We start from the raw sequence: 23,295 nt of genomic DNA on the forward strand, positions 1-23,295 counted from the left end.
TGGGGAAAGTAGGATAAACTGGGGGTGATATTCTAAATATTTAACAACGAGACCTGCATGGCCACAGAGCAGTCAGAACAGAGGCTAGCTATCAACAGCTCTACATTTGAATATAAGCCCCAAGGTGGAGTGGGTGAAAAGCTAGGACTTCAGATTGCAGAGCAAGCTCAGGTTTGGGGATTGAGAGAACCCCAATAGGTTGACACTGAGAGGCCTCCAAAGAGACTTACATCACTCATTCATCTGCCAGTTGTGAGAACAGAGGATATGGGGGTAAATCAGACACGGGCCTCTTTGTCTCTATTTTTATAGCTTTCTGATTACTGCCACTTCAAGCTAACACATTGCTTTGTTACATGTGCTAATTCCTTCAGTAGGGTGGTAGCCAAGGTCCCCGCCCTAGGTACCTTGCTATCTTCTTCTGGTTACTATGCAAGAGTATTTCAAACACAATTACAGGCTGTGTACATTGTAACTTCTATGTTTCAAAGAATCAGAGTTCAGTAACCCAAAAAAGTGTCCTAAGCCAATTTAAATCTTTACTCAGATTCTTGAGAAAAATGGCAAAGGACACTGCATTCCCAATGCACCGTAAAACATTTTAAATATCCTTTGGGGACAGTTTTATTACTGCCATTCTCTCTCTCCATGCCATCTCTCTCCTTCACCCAGCAGTAGACTCCAGAAAAACTTTCTGACAGTGACTCCTAAAAAATCTCCTCTCCAGCTTTAAATGTTCCCCAAACTCTCCCTGCTAATATTCTTTTGCCCGAGTTTCCCAATCATCATAGAGGCTCCCAGACTTTTCTTGTCTCTTCCTCCCATCACACTGCCCTCCTGTTTTCACCTGCTCTTATCTACCAGCCTCCCAGCAAGCAGAAGCCATTGCTGGAGGGCTGCTTCTTCCAGCAAGGAGAAACGGTGACTCAATACTGCCCAACTCACTTTCGCTCCTCACAGAAGGGAGCTTGTGAAGCCCTTGCTTTTGAAAAAAAAAAAAAAATTATACTGAGACTTTCTGGAGAATGGAATGCTTCATCTGCTTGCATGTGTCTCCAGTTCACATGAGTTCTCATTGTTTTCCTAGCTTTTCCATTCCCAGTTCCTGGAGTTGTCCTATTTATACTGTGGAAGAACCCTTAAAACAGCCCCTGCCAGGAGGCTGCCTCCCCACAACACTGACCAGGGATTGCTATGTGGCCCCTAACTAAATCACACTCCCTGCTCAGTTAGGAAGAAATCATCAAGGTGCCAGATGAATCTCCTTCTTCTTTTTCCTTGTCTGAGCTCTAGAAGAACAAAAGGCCCCAGAATAGGAGGCCACGTCTTGTCTGGATTAAGGAACCTTGACCAAATAACTGGAAAATGTGAGTTCTGGCCCCATCCCCACCCTAGCACAAGCTGGGTGACTCTCGATACATCAGTTCCTTTCTCTTGGCCTTAGTTTTAGAATGTTGGACTAGATAGAGGGTTTCTTAGCAGAAGGAGGAAAGAAGTTTAAGCAGATTTTTTTTTATTTTATTTATTGGGATTGGTCATATGATTAATTGCACTTGGAGGAAAAAATCCAGTTACTAAAATAGTCTGAAAAACACTAATCTAGATGATATCACTAAGGTGCTTCCAGCTCTAATAGTCTAAAAGTCAATGATTTTCTCCACTAACATCCCTTTACAGAAGTCTGCTACGAGCAATTTTTTTCATTTTTGAAATCAATCAGAGAATAGTGAGCAGTCACAATTGAACTTCCTTATACAACACTAATAAGGAGATGTCTTTAAGAAAAATCATTGCCTTCCATCATGGGTTACATAATGAATGCCATTTCCTCTCTGGAAATGCTGATCTTCCTGCTAGACAGCTCAAGGAGTGGCTATTATTGAGTGGCCTTGGTCCTCTGGGATCCAACGAAACCACTGGCACCACTCAGATGACCAATGGCCTGCACTATGGCCATAACATAATCATGAGAGACTAAAACTTCAAAACCACCAGTAAATCAGGGAAGGGCAGTAACAAAAGGAGAAAGCTGAGGAATAGGAAGGGACATGGCTCTCACCAAATGATATCAAAGAGACTTAGAGACATTCAGCCAACCCGTAACACCTTCTCCCTCCATCCCTCTGCTCACCATTAGAACTTCCTGGTCTCTGATCCTCCTGCTTTCCTCACCTGAGCCACATTGACTCCCCAGAAGCTCAGCTGTTAGAAAACACCAAAATTCAGGCAATGTTGGTGGACTTTTACAATAATATTTTAAAGCCAAAAATAGATAAGCACCTTGGAGATCCAAAATTAAACAACTTTAAAGATAACTTTGGCTCCTCCTTTAAAACTATGAAGTGTTTAAAATAATTTTGAGATTAAAATAATATACACTTCATACAAAAATTAACCCAAAATGGATCAAAAACATGAATAGAAGAACTAAAACTATAAAACTCTTAGAAGAAAATGTAGGGCAAAAGCTTCATGACATTGAATTTGGGAATGATTTCTTGAATATGGGAGCAAAAGTAAATGTAGAGCAATTGGACTTCATTAAAATTAAAAAACTTTTATGCATCAGAGAACACTACCACCAGAGTGAATAGACAACCCACAGAATGGGAATAAATATTTGCAAATTATAAATATCACAAGGGATTAATATACAGAATATATAAAAAACCAATACAACTCAATAACCCAAAAAAGCCTGATTTTTTAAAATGATCAAAACTTGTATGATATTTTCACACAGAAGATATACAAATAGCCAATAAGCACATGAAAATTTGCTTGACATCACTAATCATTTGGGAAATGCAAATAAAAACAAAAATGAAATACCACTTTACTCTGATTAGGATAGCTATTACCAAAATAAATAACAAGTGTTAACAATGATGAGGAACAATTGGAACCCTTGTGTATAAATGGCGGGAATTTAGACTGATGCATACACTATGGAAAATTGCAAGACAATTTCTCAAAATATTAAAAATAGAATTATCATATGATCTAGCAATTCCCCTTCTAGGTATAAATCCAATAGACTCAAAAAATAGAGACTCAGATATTTCTATGCCAATATTCAGGCAGCATTACTCATAATAGGCAAAAGGTAAAGCAACCAAAACAAAATGTGGTATGTACATACAATGAAATATTAATATTTAGCTTTAAAAAGAAATAAATTTCTGGTACATGCTACAACATAGATGAACCTTGAAAATGTTATGCTAAATAAAATAAGCCAGACATAAAAGGAAAAATATTGCATACTTATATGAGGTAACTAATCAAATTCATAAAGGCAGAAAGTAAAATGGTGAATACCAGGAGTCGTGGGGAGGAAACAATGAGGAGTTATCATTTAATGGGTACAGAGTTTCAGTTTATGGTGATTAAAACTTCTGGAGATGGATGGTGGTGACGGTTGCATAACAAAGTGAATGTACTTAAGGTCGCTGAATTATATACTTAAAATGGTTAAAATGGTAAATTTTACCTTATGTATATTTACAACAATGAAAAAGCTATACAAATAAAAAATAATAATTATACAGGAGTGACAGTGTTCACAGGTGGGGTCATCAGCACAGGTGGTGCCATAGGTGGGTGTCCGAGCCCAGGATAACTGAGGAAGGCTTCCATGCAGGGTGGGGACAGAAGCAGCAGCAGCCTGATGCAGGTGTCTGGGCTCCTGCAGAGCAAAGAAGGCACCCGCACAGCAGAAGGATCAGCTACAGCAGTGGAGGTTGGTTACATACTGGGTGATTGATCCCATCAGTAAACATACTAAAGATAATGAGCAGCAGGTTTCTCACTGCCAAGAAGAAACTTAAATATGTTAGAAAAGAGGAAACAAGAATGAACTTTGTGTTGTTAGCTTGTAACTGGAGGCATCAATGTGAACTCGTGGCTTGCGATAGGTAAGTAAGTAGACGATAGATGAAGAAAGGAAAGAGAGAGAGAAAGGAAGGAAGGAGATGGGAGGGGAGGGGAGGGAAGGAGGGGACGGGAGGGGAGGGAAGGAGGGGAGGGGAGGGAAGGAGGGAAGGGGAGGGGAGGGGAGCGAAGGAGGGAAGGGCAGGGGAGGGGATAGATGTGAAACGGGAGGAGTTTTCCCTTATCCCTGTTGCAGGGCATGCAATGGGGGTGTAGCTCACTTCTTCAGTGCCCCACAGCTCAAACCAAACCCTTAGGGGGAGCATGCAGACAGGCAGGTCATGGGGAGCGTGGGCTCCAACCCCATGGCAGCATCTAGAGTTGAGTGTTTACAGTTCCCAAAGCCCCAGTGGGCATGTGTCACAGTGTGCTCTTTCAGCTTAGCCATCCACAGGTGGCTTGTTAGTCAGCTCAATTAGACCCTCTGCCTTATTGCAAGAACACAGGGCTTTCTGTATCCTGGGGTTCTTGCCCGTATGTACGTGAAAAATCAGATCACACATGAGCTTGGAGAATGAGTGCAAGGTTTCATATTGAGTGGTGATGTCGCTGGATGGGGAGCCAGGAGATGGATGAGTGGTTGGGCCACTCAGCAGCCAGACTCTCCTCTAACCACCCTCAGCCAAATTGCCCTTGGCGTCTACATTGTTCCACCATCAATGGACTGCCAGTGTCTTCTGGTGTGTTCTTCTGCTGGTGTGCTCTTCTGCCGGTGTGTTAGCCTCCATGTCCAGCTGCTTGTGTATATGCCTGCTAGTGTCTTAGGATTTTTATAGGCACAGGATGGGGACATGGCAGGCCACGGTGGTCTTGGAAAACGCAATATTTGGGTGCAAAAACAGAAGTGCCTGTCCTCACTTAAATCCATGGGCACAGGCCTGAGGGTTGAGCCCTTGCCAGGGACCCTACCCTTCTCTACCCTGCATTTCCCTGACCCCCTCCCATATCAGATGGATACATACATACACACATACATAGAATGCAAATATGACTATCTGAGAGACAGAGTATGTGTATGCATCTTTCACCTTGCTCTCTCCACTGAGAGTACCTGAGAACAGCACTATCCCAAAAGCAATGAGAACAGCTACCATCCATATCTAGTTTCTAAATGTCATTTTCCAGTTAAAGGAATCAACATTCCTTGAAGAAGTGTCTGATTTCAGGACTGAAACAAGAAAAGTACAAGATGAGCTGGGAATGTCTTGTTCTAAAAAGTGGGAAAATGCTCAAACAATAATGGGGGCATGTCAAAGGATACGGGGGCAGCTTTAAGGGGTGTCACTTGGGGAAATTTGACCACCAAAAACACGATAGTAACAATATAGCCATTAAATAAATAGGAAAACATGAGTCCATCTGATATAAATAGATATAAAACTGGCCAAATAGTCCCAAAGACGCTTGTTTTTGGATAAACATAGACTAGAAATTGACCTTCTGCTGTTAAAGCGTGAAACCTGTATTTGTTTTATCCTAGTTCCTTCCTGAGGAAAGGACTTTCAGGCCTCTCAAAAAATAGTACTGAAGAACCGAAACTCACCAGATCACAGCACCTGATGCCTCATTGCCCCCTCCCTAGTTCCTACTTTCTTACACATTGTTACATTTCTTCCCTGCTATCTAAGCCCCTAGTTTTAGTGAACAGGGAGACGGACTTGAGGCTGAGTTCCCATCCTCTCAGATGCAGCACCCGATTAAAGTCTTCTTCGGCAGTATCTGTCATCTCAGCGATTGGCTTTCTGTGCAGCAATCAACAGGATGTAGACTGAAACCCTGGTGTTTCGGTAACAAAGCTCTAAAGAAAAACTTTGGTGATGAATGAACTTATACGAATTCAAAGCACTTCTCCATCAAATGCTTATTAAGTGCAAAGGAAAATGAGTAGTGTAATTGTGGAGAAGCCCTGCAGACACCATTGTGTCCAGAATTGGTGGGTTCTTGGTCTCGCTGACTTCAAGAATGAAGCCGCAGACCCTCACGGTCAGTGTTACAGTTCTTAAAGGCCTTGCATCTGGAGTTGCTTGTTCCTTCAGATATTCAGATGTTCAGAGTTTTTTTCCTCTCTCCCAGTGGGTTCATGGTCTCTCTGGCATCAGGAGTGAAGCTGCACACCTTTGCAGTGAGCATTACAGCTCTCAAGGGCAGTGCAGACCCAAAAAATGTGCAGCAGCAAGATTTATTACAAAGAGGAAAAGAACAAAGCTTCAATGCTGCAGAAAGGAAGCCAAGCAGGTTGCCGCCAAGAGCTCCCCAGCCTACTTTTATTCCCTTATCTGACCCCACCCACATCCTGCTGATTGGCCCATTTTACAGAGAGCTGATTGGTCCATTTTGACAGGGTGCTGATTGGTGCATTTACAAACCTTGAGCTAGACACAGAGTGTTGATTGGTGCATTTACAATCCTTTAGCTAGGCACAAAAGTTCTCCAAGTCCCCAATAGATTAGCTAGACCCAGAGTACTGATTGGTGCATTTACAAACCCTGAGCTAGATACAGAGTGCTGATTGGTGCATTTACAATCCTCCAGCTAGACATAAAAGTTCTCTAAGTTCCCACTATATTAGCTAGACACAGAACACTGATTGGTGTGTTTACAAACCCTGAGCTAGATACAGAGTGCTGACTGGTGCATTTACAATCCTCCAGCTAGACATAAAAGTTCTCTAAGTCCCCACTAGATTAGCTAGACACAGAACACTGATGGTGTGCTTACAAACCTTGAGCTAGACACAGGGTGCTGACTGGTGCATTTACTATCCTTTAGCTAGAGGTAAAAGTTCTCCAAGTCCCTACCCAACTCAGGAGCCCAGCTGGCTTCGCCTAGTGGATCCCGCACAGGGGCCGCCAAGGGACCGGGCCGCCAAGGGAGCTGCCCGCCAGTCCAGCACCGCGCGCCTGCACTCCTCAGCCCTTGGGCAGTCCATGGGACCAGGTGCTGCGGAGCAGGGGGCAGCGCCCGTGAGGAAGGCTCGGGCGCGGGCGGAGGGCTCAGACATGGCGGGCTGCAGGTCCCGAGCCCTGCCCCGCGGGGAGGCGGCTGAGGCCCTGCGAGAATTCGAGTGCGGCGCAGGCGGGCAGGCAGTGCTGGGGGACCCGGCGCACCCTCTGCAGCTGCTGGCCCGGGTGCTAGGCCCCTCACTGCCCGGGGCCGGCGGTGCCGGCGGTGCCGGCAGGCCGCTCCGAGTGCGGAGCCCGCCGAGCCCGAGCCCACCCGGAACTCGCGCTGGCCCGCAAGCGCCGCGCGCAGCTTGGGTTCTTGCCTGTGCCTCTCCCTCCACACCTCCCTGCAAGCATAGGGAGCCGGCTCCGGTCTCGGCCAGCCCAGCGAGGGGCTCCCACAGTGCAGCAGCGGGCTGAAGGGTTCCTCAAGTGCAGCCAGAGTGGACGCTGAGGAGGCGCCGACAGGGAGCAAGGGCTGCTAGCATGTTGTCACCTCTCAACATTAATGAAGTGGTCAAAGTGAGTAACCTCAGTTATTAGACAAAATGAAATGCTAGAGTGCAATCACAGCATCGTATCACTTTTGTGATATTCCTGCCAAAAAATTATAACTTGAATGTAATGAGGATGAAATATCAGGAAAATCTAGCTGGAGGGATATCATGCCTCGAATCTTCAAAAGTATAAACGTCATGAATGTAAAGACAAGACTGAGGACTGTCAGACTGGAAGAGACTAAGGAAACATGGCAGCAAAATACAATGCATGATTCTGTACTAGATCCATTTGCTATGAAGGACATTATTGGAATGACTGTCAAAACTTGTCGGGTCTGTGGATTAAACATAATACATTAATATTGACTTTCTGCCTTTCATTATTATGTTGTAGTTGTGTGAGAAAATGCCCTTATTTGTAGGAAATAAACACTGAAGTATTTAGAAGCAATGGAGAATTAGTGACAAGTTTGTCAAATATCTCAGTGAGCGTATTCTTTTTACCATACTTGCAATATTTCTGTAAGTTTGAAATTTTTCTATATTAAAAATTATTTTTAAAAATAATACAGGACATCCCATTATACATTAAATGTTAAAAGGACATGAAATTGTGCAAACCTGAAGAGCTAAACTTTCTTAAAAGACATATGCATCCCCAAAAAAATACATCAAAATATAGTCATTGACTATAATTGAATTATGTGCAAGTTTTCTTTATATTTTTCAAATTTTCTATAAAAAGCACGCATTATTATTAGTGATTATGTCTTTTTTCTTTTATAGAATTTAATATTATTTTGCCTCTTTGATGTTCTGCAATTTTTCTGTTACGGCTACAAATTAATTTGTTTTTATTAATTTTTTCTAAACTATGCACTCCTTTAATTAGACCTTATAGCTTTCTTTAAAAATGAAAACTTTTCCACCATTTTACCTTGAAGTGGTTCCTTTTCTCCATTATATCCAAGCTAATTTTCAGATGCTCTTATTAGATATTTTTAATCCTCTTTATCTTCCTTTTCTTATAATTTCTCTTTTATATTCATGGTTCATTTACTTAGCTTTGTTTCCACATTATTAATTCTCTCTTCAACTATTTCTAGTCTGCCATTTCATGAGTAGCTTTTTTTTTTTTTTTAACTTCAATGACTTCATGGTTTTTTATTTCTTGAATTTCTACTTGGTCTTTGTCAAGTCCACCTTTTCTTTTCCCTTAACTTTCCCTTCTTACCTAATGATTTCTATTTCTTTCCTTATCTCTTTGAATATTATAAATATACTTATTTGAAAATCTTTCTTAGATTATTGTATTACCTACAGTTATTAGAGTCTAAAGCTTAACATTTCTTGCATCTCTCTTATACAGAATTCATTTGTAATTGTTCATTTGCAAGTGTGATTCATCACACTTCTTTGTGATGCCATTTTCATTGTAGAATCTTATCTTTCCCAGCCCTAGCTTCCTTCCCAAAACAGTGCTTTCTCCCCATATGCACCTGGCCCAGAGGATCACCTGCTGCTTGGATTCCTGCCCTACACTCCTGGAGAGCCGCTTCTGGCCTTTGCCATGACTCCACCACTGAGCACTGTACAGATCCCACCTGGGACTCCCATGACCTTTAATCAACATATCTGAAGCTCCCAGCTACTCCTCTCTGGATCCTACAGTAGAACAAGAGTCTCACAGCCAATTCCTGGCACCATCTTCTCCCTGCCATAAGAGAGCATTTATACCTTCTCTTGAACCTCTTCTTGGGTGCTGAGTTTTTCCTGCATGCCTGTTTGTGCTTCCTTTCTTGCCTGAAAACTACACCTAGGAAGGTGGAAGAGCTAGAGTCAGGTGTGGCCCCCTCCCACTCTGCCAGTGCCTCTACAGCAAGCCCCCCTACCTCTGCAGCATCAGGCATGGGGCTCATGGCTACAGCTGTCTGGCCACAGTTATCTATCTAAGCAGTGCCCTTCATCCTGTATACCAAGGCCACCCTCATTTCCCTCTCTTGGCTCCAATTTACTTGAAGTTAAAAACTTTGTGTCAAAGGCACTAGGCTAAGCACTTTATATACTTCCCCTCAGTCACTGTTTACAGTTCTAGAAGGTCAATATTATTATACTCCTTTTGCAGATAAGGAAAAATAAGCCTTAGAGAGGTGAAGCCCCTCAAGATAGGTCACATAGCCCAAAAGTGTGAAAGCTTGAACTCCAACCCAGGCCAGTGACTCTAAGTCCTTCACTGCTCTCTTTGCCCACATGGCCTTCTCCTTTGAAACATAAGCCAGGCACATCTCCCTTTCTAGAAAATGGCAAGTAAATCTCTAGCTTTCTTCTAAACTACTCTGCCGAGCATTTCAGGCACTGACTTCTCAAATTTCTTTCAGCCACCAGGAATATGCAATCTTTATTAAATTAGCAAATGGCCCACAGAATAAAGACTGCATTAAAGTAGATCACGATGGGGCTTCAGCTTTTCCTAATGAAGTTTCACGTGTCCCTTCCTGAAAAAGCCAGTGTCAGGGTAAGAGGTGGCCAGATTCACTCGCATTTTTCCCAGGAAGAGCCACTTAATACAATAAAATCTCAGACCTGTCAGGGAGTTTGAGCACTGTTTCCTGGAAGGATGATTTTAAAGTTCTATTTACATTAAAATAACCTCCATCTCAACTCTCAGGGCTGCTTTCTATTGCAATTGACCAGGGAGGTAGAGATGCATTCCAACAGAAAGAAATGAAATCAGAATGAATTTGGCTGATGCTTAATCTCCTACTTTTACCCTTTCCCACAAGGGAGAAAAAAACACAAAACTGCTTTTTAAATTCTGCCAGGACCAAGTTTGATATGTGCACTGTCATTTCAGCCTCATGCGTATGAACTAAGAATCCTGGAAGACACATCTCAGATCCTCTGTGCCCACCATCTTCCTGGCATAAAGATAAACCCACTTAAACTGAGTAGTATTAATTGGATGTTAGAACCATCTCACACATTAAAAACATAAAATCCCCAAGCTCAAACACTTCTCACTCCTCCTCCTCATCCAATTTCCTAGTTTCGCTGCATATTTTACCGCTTAGACTTGAATAAAGGCATATAGTACTTTTTCAACTCTACCTCTGTCTTTGGTCCATGAGAAAGTTCAGGATAGGTCCATGTGTAACCAGAAGTCACCCCTCAGTGGTCCCGCTCACTGGAGCCAGGCTGAATCTCATGCAGGTCCTCAGATGTGTTAGGATTTCTCTTGCCTGCGGTCTTCATCTCTGCTACCCCTCCGCCTAAAGCAGGACTTCCTGCTTTCCTCCCCCTAATTGTAATAGGCTCGTTAGCTAATGCCTACTCACCATGCAAATTTCAACTCAAGAAGCCCTTCCAGAGCCTCCTCTCTGCTCCAGGGTAGGTCAATTGCATTCCCATACCACCTGTGCTTTCCACCCTGCTGGCACCATGAGGACACAGCACGTAAGCCTACAGCCTCTAAGACGGCCACTTTGGTTTCAACAAATATAAATTCTTTTCTATCTGATTCTCTGGTTGGAAAAGTGGCCTTGGATGAAACCATGCTCTGCAGGACAGTTACAAATGGGGCTTACAAAGGATAGAAAGGAGGTGAGTCTCTCATCCAGGTCTAAGACTACATTACAGAGCACTTGCTGCATGTCTTAAGCGTGTGCTAATGCTTACGACAGTACTTATTAAATCATCAAACAGTTATAGAGGGTAGGTGTGGTTATGTCCTTTCTAGATGGGAAAACTGAGGGTCGGAGAGGTTGGGAACCTGTCCCCAGATGTCAGCAGCGGAGCTGGGTTCAAACCCAGGACTGACTCCAAACTCTCACACACCCCTCACATACTGACTGTCTCTGAGTGAGTATCCATTAGTCCAGAAGTTTCCTACCACTCTGGTCAACCCAGCGACTCTTGCACAGAGTCCCTGACAGAGTTCCCCTTTTGGAATGTGTTTGTTGTATTATTTAAGATATTCAATTCTGCTCGAGAAAATCAGAAATAACAAGAAGAATAAATGAAGCAAGCATAGAAGCAAATAGCTTATGAGACAGAATTAAGCTTATGAGGCAGAATTCATTAGATGGGTTAAGTGTATATAAAGTAGTAATATAGGGTGACATGTTACCATAGATTAAACAGAGCATGTGTCTGCTGAGCTTAGAAAGAGATCGAAAGACCAAGAGGTAGCAAATATTTGAGAGTCACCAAATATACATGAGGCAAAGGAGTTTCCAAATAGTCATAATATATTCAATATACATGGGGCACTCAATATTTATGAGATCTGAAATCAGCCATCCATTGCTGACACCCATTCCAGCCCCACAAGTCCTCTGCCAAATGAAATCCAGGGCTGCTGGCAGGGTAAAGGGTGAGTTACCACCATGGGCCAGGTGTGACTGCCCCTGCATCTCCCAATAGAACAAGTTCACTGTGTTGGCCCAGGCACTTTTCATCTGCCAAGCTCCTTGTTCAACCTCAACTCTGATCTTGTAACCTAACCATCAGCAGGGAAGGCTGATGTAGCAAAGAGAGGTGAGGCTCTGCATTGCCCACTGTACTTTCTCTCTCTGAGCCCACACGGCAGCTCATGGCCCTTCCCTTACTACTATCAATTAATTCAAGTTAGCATCTGAAATGACATCTACTTGCCATCCTAAAATCTAAATTTTTGGTTCTCACCTCTGGCTACAAATCAGAGTCATTGAAGAGCTTTTACAAAATACAGGTGTCGAACTCTACCCATATGGATTCTGATTTCATTGTTCTGGGATAAGAACGAGGCATTGATGTATTTTAAAAGCTCTCCAGGTGATTCTAATGCGTAAGCAGGATTGAGGGCCACTGGATGAGATGATCACTATAGGGGCCTAATAGGGACCAGCTATTGACATGAAGATGGAAGAAATGATTGGGCCGGTTGAGCCAAGCTGTGGTGGCAAGAATATTAGATGGACTTCTGCATAACCCAGGGTTCAGGAAATGTGGCCATTTTTCCCTGTTTGCACCCTCTCCTATGTCCATTAACTACCCACTTCACTCTTCTGCCTTCAAACTGTGTGTTTTAAGTTAATATGCTAAACTACGTGATTCAAGCATCTTAACTTGGTCCTTGAGCCTTTCGGTTACATGAGCTTTATGATAGCTGGTCTTGGAGTTAGCATTGTGTGAAGATAATCTCCCACGGGATACCTTTGGGCAATTCTTTTCCCCTCAGAGGATGCCCTCGACACCAGATTTAAGAAAGCAAGCAACAGATTTGGAGTCAAGTCTCCTGTATTTCAGAATTATCTCAGCTACTAACCTCTTCAAGCTTTCATTGGCTCTAGATCTGTCGAATAAGAATGCTAATCCTTCACTCACAGGATTGTTGTCAAGGTTAAATAATGACAGAGGTAAAAATATTTTGCAAAACCATTGTCACTTGTATGACTTTTGTTGTGACACACAGACATAATATTTTTCTTAATTTATATCTCAGCATTGAAAAGAATCCTAATTCCAGTCTTTCGGTGACAGGCTTACTCTGACTTGGAAAAATGAAAGTCCCAAGGATTTAGCAGGACTGGGGATGTGCCGCAGGTCCTCATTCCCTCAGGGAGGCCATAGAGATGCGGTTCACAGTATTGGCACCATTGGGAGGAAAGCCCACTCAGATCAAGGTACAGACCATTTCCATCTCTCTGGAAAGTTCCCTGGAGAGACTCCCATTCCCAGCCAACACTCCACCCACCCAGATAACACTATGCTGACTTGTATCAGCAAACATTCATTTTGCCTCTTCTTCAATTCAACATCAGTGGGACTAGAAGGGATCCCACTATTTTCTCCAGACTTCCTTGCTTGTGGCTCAGCCAGGCAGGACCAGAATGGACTCAGAAGCTGCAGCACAGCTGAGCTGCAGTGGCTAAGAGACAACTGCTCGAACCCCAGCTGTGATCAATAATTGATTGCAAGGATGATGTGCGGACACGAATCCCGGTGCCCTTCATCAGGCCGGGCAGCCTCAGGCAGTGGACCTAGTGCAAACTGTTAATAATTTTAACACATTTCACATGCACAGTTTGTTTCACCTCTCAAATAAATTAATTACGGAGACTTTAAAGGATTTTCAGAGGGAATCTCATTACCAACTGCACATTCTGCCCTCCCAATCAATAGTCTTTTCATTTTTACATAGCAAGTGGAAGAGAAAAAGGGGCTTAAAAAAAAAACAAACTTCTTCCATTTCATCATCTCCAGCCTTGGTATTTAATAAGTGCTCTGAAACATGCTCAAACTCTCAATTCCCACTGTGTGAGACTGGGCAAATTAATTAACCTCTCTGAGCATCACCTTTAGAATACCTCCACCTTGAATGTCCATCACCCTTGTTGTCCACATGATAAACTCCTATTCATTCTACAAAATCCTACTGCATGCAAAAAAGGCAGAAGTTTGACAGGGTTATGTCACACTTTAGGGTCAGACGGTCCTCCTAGATTCAAATGTTGCTTCAACTTACTATCTAAGGTGACTATGGCCAAGTTACTTAAGCCTCAGTCTCCTCATCTACAAAATGGTATCAATATACATGAGTCACATGTAGTTATGAGGAATAAGTGATAGAATGCATGGGAAGCCACTTAGCACAGGCAGGGCTGGACATATAATATGTGCTCAATACCTATTGGTTATTGTTATTATTCATTTATTCCACAACTATGTAAGACAGACACCATGCTTAGGTAGAAGCCTTCCATGACCCATTAACCCAATCCAAACCACCTCTCTTGACTGCATTACCTCTCTGCTTTGTGCTCCTTCTAATAACATTTGGGTCACATTCTGTTTTATATTTAGTGGAGTGGACTGTCTCCCTCTGTAAATGCTGAGCTTGGAGCTGGCAGGTACCAGTCTCATTTGGTTTTGCATCCACAGAGCTTAGTAGGGTATGTGGCCCACAGCAGACACTGATGTTGGTTGAACAGTTGGCATTTAAAGCCTCATAATACAGGCTGGTGCAAGCTGCTACAGGAGCATGGAAGAAAAAGAGCCTAGTATATATCAAGGAGTCATGCAAAAGTGCTAGAGAAGGTGTCATCTAAGCCAAATCTTGAAGGATGAGTTGGAATTAGCCCAGATACAGAAGGGGAACTGCATGGCTGGAGAGGTCCCTGAAAAATGCTGCCACAGGTCCTGAGTCCCAGCTCTCAGTGTCTGGGAGAGCAAAGCTGCAGAAGAGGCCTCCAACATGCAGGTGCCTGTAGTCACAGCACCTAGGGGTGCCCCTGGCAGCAGACACTCCATGAGCCTTCAGACTAGAGATGAAGGTAGGAGCCAGATCTTAGGGAATCTTGGTGTATGCTAAGTAGCAATGAGGTTACCGATGCTCCTCAACTTACAGTGGGATTACATCTCAATAAACTCATCACCAAGTGAAAATACCCAACATTATAGCTTAACCTAGCCTACCTAAAACATGTTTAGAACACTTACAGTAGCCTACAGCTGGGCAAAATCATGAAACACAAAGCCCATTTTCATAATAAATTGTTGAATATCTCATATAATGACTAAATAGTACACTGAAAGGGAAAAACAGAATGATTGTATGGGTACTCCAAGTATGGTTTCTACTGAATGCATATTGCTTTCACACCATCGTAAAGACAAAAAAATTTAAGTTAAACCATCACAAGTCGGGGACCATCTATATTTTGTAGGGGACAAAGGTGCTCCTGGAGGATTCCTGTGCTCCAGGTGCTCCTGGAGAAACACAGTCAGACTTTTATTTTAAAACAAATCCCTCAGGAAACTAGTAGACTATGGCCTGTAGGGGAGGTGCTGAGGCTGGAGACTGCAGGAACGGTGAGGGTGGCCCCTGCCTGCTCTGCCCATTGTTGTATCTCCCAATGGCTAACATGTGGCAGACGTGCAGTAAATATCTACGGAATGACCAAAGAAGGCATATCTAAGAGCCTGGCCTGGAGATCACTTAGGAGAAGTCCCTGTCACTGAGAAGCAATAAGAACCTGGACCAGGGCTGTCCAAAAGAACTTTCTGTGATAATGGAAATGATCTGTGTCTGAGCCAATTAATGTGGTAGCCACTAGCCCACATGTGGCTACTGAGCTCTTGAAATGGGACTAGTGCCACTGAGGAACTGAATTTATAGCAATGCCCCACTTCTCTGGTATGAATTTTCTGTATTAGTTCATTTTCATACTGCTTTAAAGAACTACCTGAGACTGAGAAATCTATGAAGAAAAGAGGTTTAATTGACTCAGTTCCACAGGCTGTCCAGGAAGCATCGCTGGGGAGGGGTCAGGAAACTTACAATCATGGCAGAAGGTGAAGGGGAAGGCAGCATGTCTTACATGACCAGAGCAGGAGGAACAGAGAGCAAAGGGGGAAGTGCTACACACTTTTTAACAACCAGATCTCATGAGAACTCACTCACAATCATGAGAACAAAAGGGGGAAGTCCGCCTCCATGATCCAGTCACCTCCCACCAGGCCCCTCCTCCAACATTAAGGATTAAATTTAAGTACTGATTTCCCCCTCTTGGAATGGGTCTATTTACCCAGTATCTGTACCCCATTGTATCTCAGAAGTAATTAACTTGTTTTTTATTTTACAGGCTCATAGGCAGAAGGGACTTGACTTGTCTCAGATGAGACTTTGGACTTGGACTTTTGAGATAAGGCTAAATGAGTTAAGACTTTGTGGGACTGTTGAGAAGCCATGACTGTGTTTTGAAATGTGAGAAAGACATGAGATTTGGAAAGGGCCAGGGGCAAAATGATATGGTTTGGCTCTCTGTCCCCACCCAAATCTCATGTCAACTGTAATTCCCAATGTTGAGAAAGAGACCTGGTGGGAGGTGACTGGATCATTGGGGCAGATTTCCCCCTTGCTATTCTCATGATAGTGAGTGAATTCTCATGAGATCTGATTGTTTAAAGTGTGTAGCACCGCCCCCTTCACTCTCTCTCCTGCCACCATGTGAAGAAGGTGCTTGCTTCCCCTTCACTTTCCGCCATGATTGTTAAGTTTCCTGAGGCCTCCCAACCATGCTTCCTGTACAGCCTGCAGAATTGTAAGTCATTTACAGCTCTTTTCTTCATAAATTACCCAGTCTCAGGTAGTTTATTTAATTATTTATTTATTTATTTATTTTGAGATGGAGTCTCGCTCTGTCACTACACTGGAGTGCAGTGGCGCGATCTTGGCTCACACCAACCTCCACCTCCCAGGTTCAAGGAATTCTCCTGCCTCAGCCTCCTGAGTAGCTGGGATTACAGGCACATGCCACTGCGCCCAGCTAATTTTTTTGTATTTTTAGTAGAGATGGGGTTTCACCATGTTGGCCAGGCTGGTTTTGAACTCCTGACCTCAAGTGATCCGCCCATCTCAGCCTCCCGAAGTGCTAGGATTACAGGTGTGAGCCACCGCACCCGGCCAGTTCTTTATAGCAGTGTGAAAACGAACTAATACACTAACCATTCATCATTTTATTTTAAAGAGCTTTTTAGACTCATCTAAATACTTTTATGTATCATTCTTGTGCATAAAAGGTAATATATACGTAAAATAAATTATTTACGGTATTAATTAAAACGCTTTAAATCAGTGTTAAACTCTGCTAACTCTCTTTTTGACTCAGACTGGGTAATGTCTATTTTTTCTTTTCTCATGTAATATCATACTCTGTGCCATCAAATGCAGTGATAATACAGCAATTTTTGAAAGAGTGCTGCGCTATCATCTCTGAAGGTATTCTTTGGAACCACTGACACCCATCCTGCAAGTCTTGGTGCTGAAACGACCTTTACCAAAAGGTATCAGTGGAAAGTTTTCAAACACAAACCTGGATTTATATTCATTCCTTGAAAGACCTTGGAATAAAGACCAAGTCCACTGCTTTATGAGCAATGACAACTACATCTCAACAGCCATTTGGCTGACATCTATTGTAACATTCCATTGACTGTGAGACATATCCCGAGGTTAAAATACGAAAGTGTTCTCAGAGTCAGTGAAATTTAGTATGTGCCAGGCAGTTTCATTCACATTCAATTGATATCCATTATACTCCTGTAACGTAACAGACACTACATTAGGCAACAAATTACATCAAGAAATAAGTCGTAGAATGCCCCGAAGAGACTACAGTATCTTATAAACTTCACAAGAACCCTGCAAAGTTGACAGAGATATTCCCACTTTGCTGATGATTTTTTACCACCTTTTACTATAATCCCCATTGTACAAACAATTCCAAGTACAATTTTGCTTTGTAGGTTTTATAATTTAGTGGTGGAGCTTAGATAGCAAACCTGGTATTCCCTACTTTTAAATACACATGAAACCCACTAAAAAAGTAAAAGTAATAATAACACAATCCAGAACTGAACTGAACAGAGATTTAGCTGTTTCTACATAAAGGTTTTTACCAATTCTTTTAAAAATAAATTGTAGATAAATATCAAAGGCCCACTGTATCATATCTCTTGCACGAAAGTATGCTTATACTAGCTGTATCCAGTTATTATTCCAACGTGTGAGTATAAACATTCTCAACTCAACTATTTTATAGTCACCAAAGGACGCCTTACATGTTACTGCAGACAGAAAAAAATATTTTTAATAGCCGCACTATGGAGTAGCAGTTAGGAGCACAGACTCTAAAGCTAGGTTGCCTGGATCCAAATCTTGTGCTGCTTACCAGATGAGCGACCTGGGCAAGTTATTTATCTTGTCTATACCTCAGTTTCCTCTTCTGTAAAGTGGAGATGATGATGATTGTATCTCTCTAATAATCTGTTGAGTATTAAATGAGTTAATGTGTATAAAGCATTCCAAACAATATATTGTATATAGTCAGCACTATATGAGCATTAGCCAAAATTATTCTTATACCCAGATAATTTTTAGATCTCAATTGGTGCCCTACCAGTATTACAGTCAAGATCTCAGTGCCCAAGAGTGATTGAATCAATCAATAAGTGAATGAATGGAGGTTGCTTTTACAAGGGGCATTTCTGGGTAAGGGAGCAGCACATTATCTTTGCACCAATTGGGCAAATACTCTGACCACCCCAGACATGCACATCAGCAAGTGAGTTATTGAACCATGAGATCTAAAGAGAACTCAGAAATCATTTTGTCACTTACGTAAAATCCAGTTCCAATTTTAAAATATCCTGTTTATAAGAGCTCGACTCTGAGTTCACTTAACTCTGAATGAATATTTTAAACATTATTTTCTACAGTGCCTCCAAAAAATTAAGTGTCTTCAGAAGAATAACTTTCAATTAACACTAAACAAGTAAAAGGGAACTAGTTAAAGATCAATACCCATTCTTTCCCTTACTTTATAATTAATGGAGTGATTGCTTTGCTTTGACAACTACAACTTACTATGAAAAAAAAAACACACAAGCTTCAGGGTTGGAGACTGGCAGAAGTGTGTGAAATATACAGTTCTACTTACATATTCAGTATTCTACAGTCTCTTATTTTTCCTGAGGCTTTGTTTGAAAGCTTCTGCCTTTGCTCCGTTTTCACCCAATTTACTGAGAACAATGATTTCAGCCTTCTGAATTTGTTTTGCAGGGAATTGAGACATGAGCATGTTGCAGCTTTTAGAAATGTTTAAAAAAGAACCGTCTCTCAGCTGCTATCAGGGGATTAAGAGAAGCTGGGAAGCTGCGCTGTTCGGAGCTGCATGGAGGAGCTGGTGAACCAAGGGGCAAGGGGAAGGAATGTTATAACTTAAAAGAACAGGGAGAATGGAAAATGAAATTTGGAATTGGAGCATGACGGGTAGGTCAGAAAACCCCAGTTCTGATCTGGTACTTGGGTACCAGTAGACACAGTTGGTCTTGCCTGCCCAGCATCCATTCCGTCATCTTTCCTTCCCTTTGCAGAGTTCCTCATCCCTCACTATCAGCTTGCAGATATCCAGTGGAACTGATCACTCTCATCCCTAGAATGACCACATAATTTATCTTCAAAATTATGGCATTGTGAGAATAAAAGTTTTAAAAATTGTAATTATGTAGTTTTTGAACCATGTATTTAGTGACTAACAAATTTATTTTATTAAATGGGTGGGCCTATGAAATAGTCCTAGTCCTATTCAAAAACTGTTTTCAAAAATACATTTTTTCAAAAAAATAAAACATATGCACAACCATTAGAGCAAAATATGAGTTGGGGAAGAGGGACATCGAATTTTATTTATATTGATTTTCTGAACATTAAAAATAACAAGCAAAATAATTATTCTTCATACATCATTAGGTATTTCAATCAAAAATTTTTTTTTTTTTTTTTTGGATACAGAATCTCACTCTGTCACCCAGGTTGGACTGCAAGGGCCTGATCATGGCTCACTGCAGCCTCAATCTCAGTCTCAAGCATTCCTCCCACCTCAGCCTCCTGAACAGCTGAGACTGCAGGTGCATGCCACCACACTTGGCTAGCTTTGCGTGTGTATGTAGAGATGGGATCTCACTATATTTCCCAGGCTGGTCTAGAACTCCTCAACTCAAAGCAATCCTCCCATCTCAGACTCCCAAAGTGCTGGGATTACAGATGTGAACCACCATGCCCGGCCCAATCATTTTCTTAACCATATCTGTCTCTAATACAAACTTGTATTTTCTGAAGAATTAATGATCATTTTTAATATTTTCATAAAACTGCATGCACTATGACACTGGTTGAAAGCTTCAACTGACTCTCTTGTCTGTAGATTCAAACTTTTCCCATATCTAATTGTTGATAAGTAGTAAGGAAAAAAGTATGCCCAGCTGAAGAGGAGCTTTTTTTGGTTGTTTGTTTACTGTGGATATACTTTAGTCTTTTTTGTTTACAACTGAAACCCTTGGAATTCAAAATTAACATCCTTGCCAGTGAGCCTCTTATAGACACCAGAAAAAGTCTCAACCCTGTGTTCCACATTGTTCTGCTGTGCTTTGTCTGAATGAACTTTCATGAGCCGGCTGCCATCCAGTTTCATGCAGATTCTCTTGTGCACAATTTCACTTGGGAAAACCAAGTCCTCAAGGATGGCACCATGCATGGCTGTCAGAGTACGGCTCCTGGGACACTTTTGCTTATTTTTTGTATGGCTTGAGTTGCCTTAGGCAGAATTCTCCCCTGAACAGTGAAAACAACATTCTTCCCCACTGAACTTTTTCTCCAATTCATGTACTAGCCAGATGTGGATTTTCTGGAAAGATTCAGTTGAGGAACAGGAACAAAGATGATGATAGCTTTCTGACCACCACCAACTTCAATTTCCTTGGCTGCCATAATTCTCAGCTCCCTGAGCTGAGCCTGAGGTCCAAGTTCATCTCCAGCTTCAGAAGTGCCTGGAAGAGCTACACTCGAACATATTCAGCTTCCTGTAGCTGGGCTTCACGATCTTGGCGCTCTAACTGAACGTGGCCTCCTTTCTGAGCTCTGGCTTAAGAAGGGGCCCAAGTATTACAAAAGCTTCTCAAATTCCAGCAGCCTGAAGAGATTTCTTTAAATTCAACATCAGCTTAATCACAAAAAATTTGCAGTTTTGTCATTCAAACTGCAAATGTTTAAAAATTATATAAAATTGACAGGAAAGCTCTATTTTGATTCATAGAATATCACAGCCTATTCAGATGCATTTCTGAATTATGTGTACAGTACAACCAATTCCATGTACAATTTTCCTTGATAGGTTTCAAATTTAGTTTTAAAAAGTTGTTTTACCTTGACGTCATGTTGTTCCAAAAATTGTAAATGTATTTATTACCTTAAATAATTTTATCTTCAATGTTGATCTTTCTAACTTAATCTACAACATCCATTAGTCAGATGTTTCACCATTAATAGAACAAATTTCCAAATTTGGTTTGTTTTCAATAATTGGGTGAAAAATGCAAACCCTTATAGATATTAACTAATTCTAGAAGTTAACTTTTCTATTTGAACCATCTCAGAACATGGATGTAAAGCTGGCACCCATTTAACTGTCTGCAAATTTCTTTTTAATGGAGACAACACACTAACGGCTATCGTATTACTTTTTGTATTGCACAAGAAAACTTGGTATAAAAAATAAGCAAACTGAATTTAGAAGAGCAGTCACTTGATCTAAAAGAAGAGTTATGATTCGGCCGGGCACAGTGGCTCACTTCACACCTGTAATCCCAGCACTTTGGGAAGCTGAGGCCGGCGGATCACGAGGTCAGGAGATCAAGACCATCCTGGCTAACACGGTGAAACTCACCTCTACTAAAAATACAAAAACAAAATTAGCCGGGTGTGGTGGCAGGCGCCTGTAGTCTCAGCTACTCGGGAGGCTGAGGCAGGAGAATGGCATGAACCCGGGAGGCAGAGCTTGCAGTGAGCCGAGATCACACCACTGCACTCCAGCCTGGGCGACAGAGCAAGACTCTGTCTCAAAAAAAAGAGTCATGATTCACAGAGGGGTAGGCAAAAGCACCTAAGGCCACGGCACATGTTAATTTATCATTATAAGTCACAATCTTAAAATAACTACCAACACTGGAAGTAGATCCTGATGCTCCCATAGACTTGTGCCTTCTGGTTTTCAAGTGGTCAGTGATAATATTATGCCCTCTCCCATATCTATGATAAAGTCAATAAATATCTTCTACAAGTTAACCTTTATCATCAACTTTCTTGTGGGTTGTTTGTTTGTTTGTTTGTTTGTTTGTTTGTTTGTTTTGAGACTGAGTTTCACTCGGTTCCCCAGGCTGGAGTGCAGTGGCGCGATCTCGGCTCACTGCAAACTCTGCCTTCCAGGTTAAAGCAATTCCCGTGCCTCAGCCTCCTGAGTAGCTGGGTTTACAGGCACGCACCACCACGCCCATCTAATTTTTGTATTTTTAGTGGAGACAGGGTTTCACCACGTTGGCCAAGATGATCTTGAACTCCTGATCTCAAGTGATCCACCCGCTTCGGCCTCCCAAAATGCTAGGATTACAGGCATGAGCCACCGCACCCGGCCTATCATCAACTTTCTCGAGAAATTAACATTCATTCACTAATTTTTCAACAAACAAGCACATTTTTTAACTCATTGATGTTAAAATAATATTAAAAGTCATTGCAAAATAGAAAAAATATTACCAAACAATGAAACAAATAGTTGCAGATTTCACCACATAGTAATTGACAAAACCACTGTGGTAAGAACATTCAGATTATTTTCTATTATAATGTGTGCGATATGGAGGAAATGATGCACAGCATAGAGAATATAATGTGTACATTACAGTGTACACTCATTTCCTCCACATGCCTCATATACACCTGACTAGTTTCCATTTTTCCAAGTGATCCTGCCAGCTGGAGACCTGGCAGTCCCAGGAGTCACACAGGCCTTGGCACAAGCCACAGCCCTCTTTCTGGTACCCTCTGTGGCCAGCCGGGCAGCAGCATCAAAAACTTACCCCACTACCACCCGAGACCAAAAGAATTTGCAAGCCCAAGCTGCTCTTCCCTAAGCATCCAGCTTACTGCCCTTGAGGGCAGATATTAAGTTATTTCATGCCAGGGTCCAGACAAGGGAGTCATCATGGCTGGATGACTTTTAGATTTAACTACGGACTAAACTCAAGTGTCTTCACTACATGTTTCTCTCATTTGACCAGAGGAGTCTATGGCAAAAGGTGGAAATACAAAGTAGAGGTCTACCAAAATACATTTTCGTGTATTTTTAATGTCACTATTAACAACATTTTATTAAAAATAAAGAAATCAGGGTAAATGCTAAACTACCCAGGAAAGACAACAGGCACAAACTTAGACCCTCTCCTACAAACCAGAGCACATGGTCATCAGAGAGACAGGCACCTCCTAGCCTGGCCTATCAAAGCTCTGCAGCCTCCTGGCCACAATGATTGGTTCCAAGTTGAAC

The 23,295-nt window shown here is 42.1% G+C and overlaps 1 pseudogene; it reads right to left on the reverse strand.

Annotated features, from left to right (window-relative positions):
* Positions 1–20,139: 20,139 nt before the first annotated feature.
* The window catches only part of LOC100994452 (small ribosomal subunit protein eS7-like), a 53,722-nt pseudogene continuing 50,566 nt past the window's right edge, over positions 20,140–23,295 (reverse strand).

The sequence above is a fragment of the Pan paniscus genome, chromosome 3 (assembly GCF_029289425.2).
Source record: "Pan paniscus chromosome 3, NHGRI_mPanPan1-v2.0_pri, whole genome shotgun sequence".
Taxonomy (NCBI): Eukaryota; Metazoa; Chordata; class Mammalia; order Primates; family Hominidae; genus Pan; species Pan paniscus.